This window comes from Rutidosis leptorrhynchoides, chromosome 5 (genome assembly GCF_046630445.1).
Source record: "Rutidosis leptorrhynchoides isolate AG116_Rl617_1_P2 chromosome 5, CSIRO_AGI_Rlap_v1, whole genome shotgun sequence".
Classification (NCBI taxonomy): domain Eukaryota; kingdom Viridiplantae; phylum Streptophyta; class Magnoliopsida; order Asterales; family Asteraceae; genus Rutidosis; species Rutidosis leptorrhynchoides.
Window position 1 is genome coordinate 205,328,087 of NC_092337.1, and position 10,380 is coordinate 205,338,466.

Consider the following 10,380-nt stretch of genomic DNA (forward strand, 5'->3'; position numbering starts at 1 on the left):
GAATTCAGGTTGATCCAGCTAAAATTGAGGCCATTGAAAAATGGGAGACTCCTAAGACACCAACGCAGATACGCCAATTTTTGGGTTTAGCTTGTTATTATAGAAGGTTTATTCAAGATTTTTCCCGAATAGCGAAACCATTAACAGCATTAACGCAAAAAGGGAAGAAGTACGAATGGACTTCTGAGCAAGAGAGTGCATTTCAATTACTGAAGAAGAAGTTGACTACAGCACCTATTTTATCATTACCTGAAGGGAAGGATGATTTTGAGATATATTGTGACGCTTCGCTACAAGGTTTTGGTTGCGTCCTTATGCAACGGAAGAAAGTTATAGCATACGCATCCTGACAATTGAAGATTCACGAGCGGAATTATACGATGCATGATTAAGAATTGGGAGTAGTAGTGTTTGCATTGAAGATATGGAGACACTATTTATATGGGGTTAAATGCACTGTGTTTACTGATCATAAAAGCCTTCAACATATTTTTGATCAGAAACAACTGAACATGAGGCAACGTAGGTGGGTCGAGCTGATAAACGACTATGATTGTGAGATTCGCTATCATCCCGGGAAAGCGAATGTAGTGGCCGACGCTCTAAGCAGAAAGGAACGGGAACCAATTCGAGTACGAGCAATGAACATAAAAATTTGCATGAATCTCAACTCACAAATCAAAGAGGCTCAACGAGAAGCTCTTACTAAAGAAAACATAGGAAATGAAATAATGAAGAAGTATGAGAAGCAACTCGTTATACGGGAAGACGGAATTCGATATTTCGCAAACCGTATTTGGGTACCGAAGTTGGGTGGATTAAGGAAGTTGATATTGAATGAGGCACATAAGACAAGATACTCGATACATCCTGGAGTTGGAAAGATGTATCAAGATCTTAAGACGCATTATTGGTGGCCTAATTTAAAGACAGATGTTGCAACATATGTTGGGGAATGTTTAACTTGTTCCAAAGTCAAAGCAGAACACCAGAAGCCGTTAGGGTTACTTCAACAACCAGAAATCCCAGAATAGAAATGGGATGGTATTACCATGGATTTCATCACAAAGTTACCTAAGACTGCCTGAGGTTATGACACCATTTGGGTAATAGTTGATCGTCTCACCAAATCTGCACATTTCTTGCCTATAAAGGAAACGGATAGAATGGAGAAACTATTACGATTATACATAAAGGAAATTGTTTCAATGCATGGAATACCTATTTCCATTATATCCGATCGTGATAGTAGATTTACATCAAAGTTTTGGCAATCACTACAGGAGGCCCTGGGAACCCGTTTGGATATGAGCACCGCATATCATCCGCAAACTGACGGGCAGAGTGAAAGAACAATTCAGACTCTTAAAGACATGCTCAGGGCATGTGTGATCGATTTTGGAAACGGATGGGATAAATATCTACCATTAGCAGAATTCTCGTATAATAATAGTTATCATGCGAGCATTAAAGCTGCACCATTCGAAGCACTGTATGGAAGGAAGTGTAGATCCCCTATCTGTTGGAATGAAGTAGGAGATCGACAATTAACTGGTCCCGAGATCATCCATGAAACTACTGAGAAGATTGTGCAAATCAAGGAGAGATTGAAAACAGCCCGTAGTTGCCAAAAGAGCTACGCCAATGTTCGAAGGAAACCATTAGAGTTTCAGATCGGTGACATGGTTATGCTAAAGGTGTCACCTTGGAAAGGTGTAATATGTTTTGGAAAAAGGGGTAAACTGAACCCAAGGTATGTAGGCCCGTTCAAGATCATCGAACGCATCGGACCGGCAGCTTATCGACTCGAGTTACCACAACAACTCGCCGGGGTACATAATTCAATTCACGTCTCAAACCTCAATAAATGTCTTGCAAAGGAAGATCTCACCATTCCTCTTGAAGAAATCCAAGTCGACAAGAAACTACAATTCATAGAAGAACCAGTCGAAATCATGGACCGTGAAGTTAAACAACTCAAGCAGAGCAACATACCAATCGTCAAGGTTCGTTGGAATGCTCAAAGGGGTCCCAAGTTTGCTTGGGAACGAGAGGATCAGATGAAACAAAAGTATCCACATTTGTTTCCCGACAACACAAAATAGGTACAACTTTAATATTTCGGGACGAAATTTATTTAACGGGTAGGTACTGTAACGACCTGGATTTTTCTGATCATTTTATACTTATGAGATTAATATTTACATAAAATAAACCTTACCAACATGATAAGCAATCCAAACTGTTGAGACTTATGTTTTTGAAAAGAGTTTCACACAACGTTTGACCGTCCAATTTGACCGATGATATCACGAACTATATAACACACGTTAATTATACGATTATGTATATGTACATATCTATACATATTTAACATGATTTAAGGATGGTTTAACATTTCATTGTGAACTAACAACAATGAGTTATAAGTATACTTTGAGACCACTAACTAAAGTTTTCAAAACGATAACTATATGTAACGTTCTTTGACATATATACTTACAATCTATAATGTGTTGGTGATCTATGTCACCAATATGATTTAAGTGTAATGGGATTAATTTGTAACCAAAATAATCTTGATAAATTCAGGTCGTTTCCCGACAACGCAAAATAGGTACAACTTTAATATTTCGGGACGAAATTTATTTAACGGGTAGGTACTGTAACGACCTGGATTTTTCTGATCATTTTATACTTATGAGATTAATATTTACATAAAATAAACCTTACCAACATGATAAGCAATCCAAACTGTTGAGACTTATGTTTTTGAAAAGAGTTTCACACAACGTTTGACCGTCCAATTTGACCGATGATATCACGAATTATATAACACACGTTAATTATACGATTATGTATATGTACATATCTATACATATTTAACATGATTTAAGGATGGTTTAACATTTCATTGTGAACTAACAACAATGAGTTATAAGTATACTTTGAGACCACTAACTAAAGTTTTCAAAACGATAACTATATGTAACGTTCTTTGACATATATACTTACAATCTATAATGTGTTGGTGATCTATGTCACCAATATGATTTAAGTGTAATGGGATTAATTTGTAACCAAAATAATCTTGATAAATATCGAACAAGTTTGGGGAAGTGTGGAGTGCACACTTGTTTGAACTTATCTTGATTATGACGAGGGTTCGGGGGCAGCGCCCCCGATAAGCGGGGTCCAAGGGGTGGAAACCCCTGGCGGGGTCCAAGGGGCAGAGCCCCTGGCTGGGGTCGAGCTGACCGGTCAGCTTGGAAATTTTTTTTTGGGCTAACATTGCTTTATTAAAAATGTCATAAAATTTTATTTTGGCCCGGTTTGACCCAAAAATAAAAGCCCAGTTTTAAGCCTCTTTTACAGTTATAAACCCGTCCATATTTGAATTCTCGTTCCGATTCCTCAAAATTTCTACAAGTATATCTAGGGTATATGTAACCGTATCATACCCAGCTTCTATACGTATTTACTATTAGTATATACCAACAATAAACTTCAATGATCAGCCACTAGACATGATGTTACATGTGGGAACCAGCCATTTAACCTCATGTGTGACTTTTGTGCAAGAAAACAAACTAAATCTCCTATATATCCATCCCATAATCATGCTATTTTGCACACACACACACATACAATTTCATTTCCAATTTTCTTTCAAGTTAATTCACTCCCTAATCTCTCTTCATTTACCTACTCAAGAACGTATCAATATAGTCATCTGATTTCAAGAAAATTACTTCCAATCTTTCAATCCCACTCCACCACTCTTTTGATTCCAAGATTTTTCTTACCTTTTCCGGCAGCTTTGTCCAAGTAACTTGAGGTAGTAACCTTATTCATAACCTTATTCGATTCATATTTATATAGCTATCTTATTTTGTGTTGTAAAATTTTAACAACAAGAACATAGTTTGAGTGATTTCAAACTTGTTCGCAAACTAAATAGATCCTTCTAATTTAATTTTTAAAAAAACTTCAAGACCTGTAATATATCATATTATGACAAAATCGGATTAATCATATCTTGGCTAATTAACATAATATTTAATATATATTTACTTATGATTTGATTTTATATATTTCAGGACCACCCGTAAACAACAGGAGAAGATTAATCATAAGACCTCATGATTGTACGCAACACGTCATTTGACAACACGATACTTTATGTACGCAACACGTCACTTGACAACATGGTACCAGGGGTTTAGATTAATTCTGACCAATACGAATACAATGGGGTCTTTATTTATTTTATTTAAGCAACTAATTATGGACCACTAACATCGGACTGCTAACTACGAACTAAGAAAATATTAAAAGTATTAAAAGTATTAAAAGTATATATATATATATATATATATATATATATATATATATATATATATATATATATATATATATATATATATATATATATATATATATATATATATATATATATATATATATATATATGTAACGATTACTTAAAAAGAAAATATGTTGATATATTATATATATGGTTAGGTTCGTGATATCTATCGGAGACCAAGTCTAGTTAAATACCTTCAAGACAAAAGTGAGTATATAGTCCCACTTTTAAACTCTAAATATTTCGGGATGAGAATACATGCATTTTATGATTTACGTTATGGACACAAGTGATTAAAAATATATATTCTACGTTGAGTTGTACCACTGGCATACTTCCCTGTAACTTGGTAACTACTATTTACATGAGGTATTGTAAACGCAAATCCTGTTGATAGATCTATCGGGCCTGACAACCCCAACCGGACTGGACGACTAGTATTCAACGGTTGCACAGTACTTCATTTCGGTGACTACACTTGGTACGGTGTAGTAAGATTTCATAATAAAGGGAATATGCGACGTTGATTAAATGTTAAGTATGGTTATCAAGTGCTCAACAACTTAAAATATTTTTATTAGAACGTTTATATATGAAATCTTGTGGTCTATATTTATAACGCTGCCGGCATTAAACCTATATCTCACCAACTTTATGTTGATGTTTTAAGCATGTTTATTCTCAGGTGATAACTAAAAGCTTCCGCTGCAACATGTTGAATTTAAGCAAGATCTTGAGTATGCATATTTGTGTCAAAAATAAAACTGCATATCGGAGGATTTGTAATGTAAAATATGTTGGAAGTCGTATTGTTATTATCACATGTAAAGTTTGTAAGTCTAAGATTATCGCTAAATGATAATCATTATTAAGTTGTTTAAACCTTGTATTTGTAATAAAAGCTATGGTTTGTATTGTAAAAACGAATGCAGTTTTTGAAAAATGTCGCATATAGAGGTCAATACCTCGCGATGAAATCATATGTTATTGTATTCATCCTTATGGTTAAGGTCGAGCTATGACATCAGATCACTCGAAGGTGTTCTCCCTTAAATGCTTGAACGGTCCGCAATAAGGAATTATACTTTTCGACCTTAAGCGGGAAGGGACACTTACTCCGACATAAAGTAATTTTATCTGATATTTTCGGGGTTTAGTTTCGATTATTAAGTCTTAGGTCCGTGACAACGTGGTATGCACCAGCCAAACAGATAATCCTCAACCTTAAATCCACCCCCAACCTTTTCTAGTGATTATCAATTATGATAGGGGTACCCTCAACTGACTGTTGAGTTCCTCAACAATTATCACTTCATACAGATTCGGAGATAATTAGGTGATTACCTTCAAATGCTACAGATCGTCCATGACTTCTGAATCTTAGATGATCGTTATTCTTATTATGATTGTCTAATGCCAAGAATTCATAAGTCATTTCTATCAGTACATCACACAACAGATAAACATAAACATTCAAATCAGTCCTTACTAATCAAATATATCAATTCTCAGTACAGTAATATCTTCATCTCCAACATATTAATCAAAAGAAGCTGATTTTCAGAATTTTCATCTTTTTAGGATTTTCTAATAAGGCATTTTATACTTTTTAGGTATTTTATGTTGAAACATTTACTCCCCCTAAAATACTAAAACATACAATCTTTTTGTCTTTTTAGCATTTTAAACAAACAGAAAATATTTGCAGACTAGCATGCAAACATGAAAGAAATCGTGCAAGGAAATGCAGACAGAAAGCAAAAATATGCAGTATAGATAATCAGAAACTAGTAAAATCTATATGTCATGCATCCTACATGCAAAGTCTAAAATTTTGATTAAACCTCACAGTCAACATCCGAAATTACTTTGTCTCGATCAACAATGCGATTCATCTCTAAAAGTAGCAAGAACCTAGGTTTATCAAAAGCCTTAGTGAAGAGGTCAGCCCTCTGGTCCTTAGTACCTATTCTCTTAACCTCAATTAACTTTTTCTCATGGCAATCCCTAAGAAATTGATACTTAACACCTATGTGTTTAGTCTTAGAATGTTGCACAGGATTCTTAGTAATTGCGATAGCAACAGTATTATCAATATAAAGATGAGAGAAAGAGATTCTTAGTCCGTAATCGCGAAGTTGTTGTTGAATCCAAACAACTTGCGAACAGCAACATAGCAGCAGCAATATATTCAGCTTCACTTGTGGAAAGAGCAACTGCAGTTTGTTTCTTGCATTGTCTGGTAACCAGCCTTTCACCTAGAAATTAACATCCACCTGATGTAGATTTGTTGTTGATTTTTTGCAACCTGCATAGTCTAAATCACTGTATGCTACAAGATCAAACTTGTCTTCATTCGATTACCAGATGTCGAGATTTGGAGAATGTAACAGATAACGTAGAATTCTTTTGGCAGTTGTAAGATGAACTGTATTCAGATTAACTTGATAACGTGCACACAGACATGTTGCGAACATAATATCCGGCCTACATGCAGTGAGATACATGAGCGATCCGATGATTGCTCGATAGTATGTAGGATCAACATGCTCCCCCTCACAGTCTAACAAAATACCATGATTCACAGCTAGCGGGGTCGACACATGACGTTCTTGAGTCATACCGAAATGTTCGAGTATATCATTCACAAACTTTTCTTGGTGAAGAAAAATTCCATTATCAGTTTGTTCGACTTGCAAACCAAGAAAATAGTGTAAGAGACCCAATTTACTCATTTTGAATTCGTCCTTCATTACCTGCTCAAACTCATCAACGAGTTCCTACTTTGTAGCATCGAAAATAATGTCGTCCACATAAATCAGGACTAAGATAATATCATCATCTTTAACTTTCGTGAACAGAGTACAATCTACCGTGCCCATTTGATAACCTTTTTCGATCAGATAACTTGACAAACGTCCATACCAAGCACGTGGGGCTTGATGTAAACCATATAGGGCTCTCCGTAAGCGGTAAACTTTGTCAAGATAAAGATGATCTTCAAAACCCGGTGGTTGACTGACATATACTCTTTCATTAAGCTTGCCATAAAGATATGCACTCTTGACATCCATTTGATACACTTTAAACTTCATAAATGATGCAAAAGTCAAGAAAATGCGAATAGCTTCCAATCTGGCAACAGGAGTAAAAACTTCATCATAATCGAATTCAGGACCATGCTGATAAACTTTAGCAACTAATCTTGCTTTGTTACGGAAAACATTGCCATCTTCGTCAAACTTGCACTTCCAAACCCATTTGAGATCAATTACTTTAGCTCCATGCGGTTTGGTAACTAACTTCTAAATATCTAAACGATTGAATTGCTGAATCTCTTCTTACATGGCCATGACCCAATCAACATGCTTCAAGGCTTCTTTTGTTGTCATTGGCTCTATTCTGGAAATATGACATGAGTACTCGTAGTATGCAGCAGCAGCTGTCATATGAGTATCAACTTGACCATCAAACTGAACTTGTCTTCTTGTTCTAACACACGCATTTGGATCTCCAATAATATTCTCTCTAGGATGAGCAGGTATAGTTCTGGGAACTGGTTTTACGGGAACATGTATCTCATGGTGTAGATTCGTAGTATCTCCAATATCTTCAGGATTGTCGAAACTTTCACTTGAAATATCATATCTGTAGGTATTATATACTGGATCAACATCTTGATCTGAATCTTGAACTGGCTCATTGACTGTCGGTAATGGAGTTGCAATTGGAGTAGGTGCAGACACTTATGGTTCATTCTGTAAATCAAATAGTATTTGTAACTCTACTTCATTCTCTGTCTAATCTGGAGCAAGATTGAATGAGTCAATCAGCTGATCATAGTTATAAATCCAAGGATGACTCTTAGGAGCACTCTTCATTTGATTCCTTTGGACGTCAACTTCAGACCATTGTTCAACACATCTTGTTTCATTGTTGAAAACTCGCTTGTTAGGAGAACTATACCCAAGAAATACTCCAGTAACTACTTTAGAATCAAATATACTTCCTGGTTTTCTTTTCAAAATGGTACATGGTGCACCAAATGGTTCTAGATGCTTCAATGATGGTTTTCTCCCATGCAATAACTCATAGAAAGTTTTACCCAGTCGCTTAACAGTTAGAACTCGATTCATAGTGTAGCAAGCATTAGCAACAGCTTCTTCCCAAAAATGAACAGGTAACGATGAGTCTGCCAGCATTGTTCTAGCTGTCTCTATCAAAACCTTATTCTTTCTTTCAGCAACACCATTCATCTGAGGAGCGTATGCAGAAATGAACTGCAAATTGATACCTTTTTCAATACAGAAACCTGCAAGATACTGATTCTTGAATTCTGTACCGTCGTCGCAACGAATCTTTCTTACCTTTAGATTAAAACCTGTCTCTAATCGATTGATTAGCACTTTCAAATTCTCAAATGTATCGAACTTTTTTTTCATAAACATTACCCAAGAAAATCTTGAATAATCATCAGTTACCACCAGACAGTACTTACTTCCATCAATGCTTTCAAAACGAATTGGACCGAAAAGATCCATATGTAACAATTCAAGTGGAGCAGAGATTGGATTATACTTTACCAGCTTATGAGCTTTCTTGCTCTGCTTACCCTTTTTGCACGGAACACATGTTCCTGGAATCTGAAAAGATCGAAGATCAACACCTTCTACAAGATTATTTTGGATAAGGTGATTCATTTTTCGAAAACTTAAATGACCCATGCGCTTGTGCCATATAATAGAATCTTGTTCAGTCACTTTAGAAACAAAAGCTTGATGATGTTCAGCAGTTGAAGTAGCAACATTCATATCTAGCATGTATAAATCAGCTTGTCTAGGAGCCTTCATCAAAATCATCTCTGGAGGAATCATAAACTCTGGTTTCAAAATGTAGCTGAATTCGTCATCAAATGCAACTTTGAAAGATTTTTCACAGATTTGTGAAACCGACAACAAATTGTTTGCAAGCTCTTGAAAATAGTTCACTTTGTCGAAACTAACTTTTTCATTCTTTAATAAACCTTGAGCTGAAATGTGACCTCCTTTATCTCCAGGAAAAGCTACATATCCTCCCTTAATTGGGTGTACATCCGAAAGAAGAGATAGCTGTCCAGTCATATGTCTTGAAACGCCGCTATCCACTATCCAGGTGTTATTTGCAGGTACCCTGGTTCCCTGAATATCACATTAAGAATATTAATTGATAATGGGAACCCACGCCCGGACGGCAGTAGGTTGTCCATTAACACCCATAGCTTGAAATTCCATCCATTTCGCGTTTGAGTCCGGTGGAATCTCATCATTTAAAACCATAAACTTAGACAGTTTAGAAGTAGCAATATTGCTCTTCTGGTTTTTCACATTTTGCTCATCTTCGGAGCGACTCATTTGTGGTCTGTTACGAGAAAAGTATTTTCGGCGACTAGCTTTTTGCGAAGGTGATCGTGCCTTTGGTTCAAAAGGTTTTTCTTGATTTTGAAACCCTGTCACATTTTCCTCAAAACTTCTTTTTGGAATTTTACCTTTCACAGGTGAAACAGATCTATTTAAATTCTTTCTTTTAGGATCTCCATAAACAACATTTGTCTTAAACCTCTTATCATGACATTAATTACTTACGGGTGAGTTTGTTCTATGAACATAAGATGATCTAAAATTATCATGTGACAAGTCAATCTTATGTCTAGTGGAACGAACTCTTCTAGGACAATAAGCAGCAATGTGTCCAAAGACAGCACAGTTAAAACATTGACGAAACCCCCTATGTCCTCTAAATTCATACACGTTATTAGAGTTTGAAGATGAAGGGTCTTGTTTTCTTACGAACACCGGAGAATCATTTGGTTTATCTCTTGGAACAGGCTTAGGGGTAACAGGAGGAACAGGTCTGTCAGCAAATGTAGGATTTCTTAAAATTTTAACAGGACCTTTTGGTGTTCTTACCCTACTTCTCTTAGAATTATCTCCTAAACCAGTTTTCCTATCTTCCTCATGATCTAGAGCACCTTC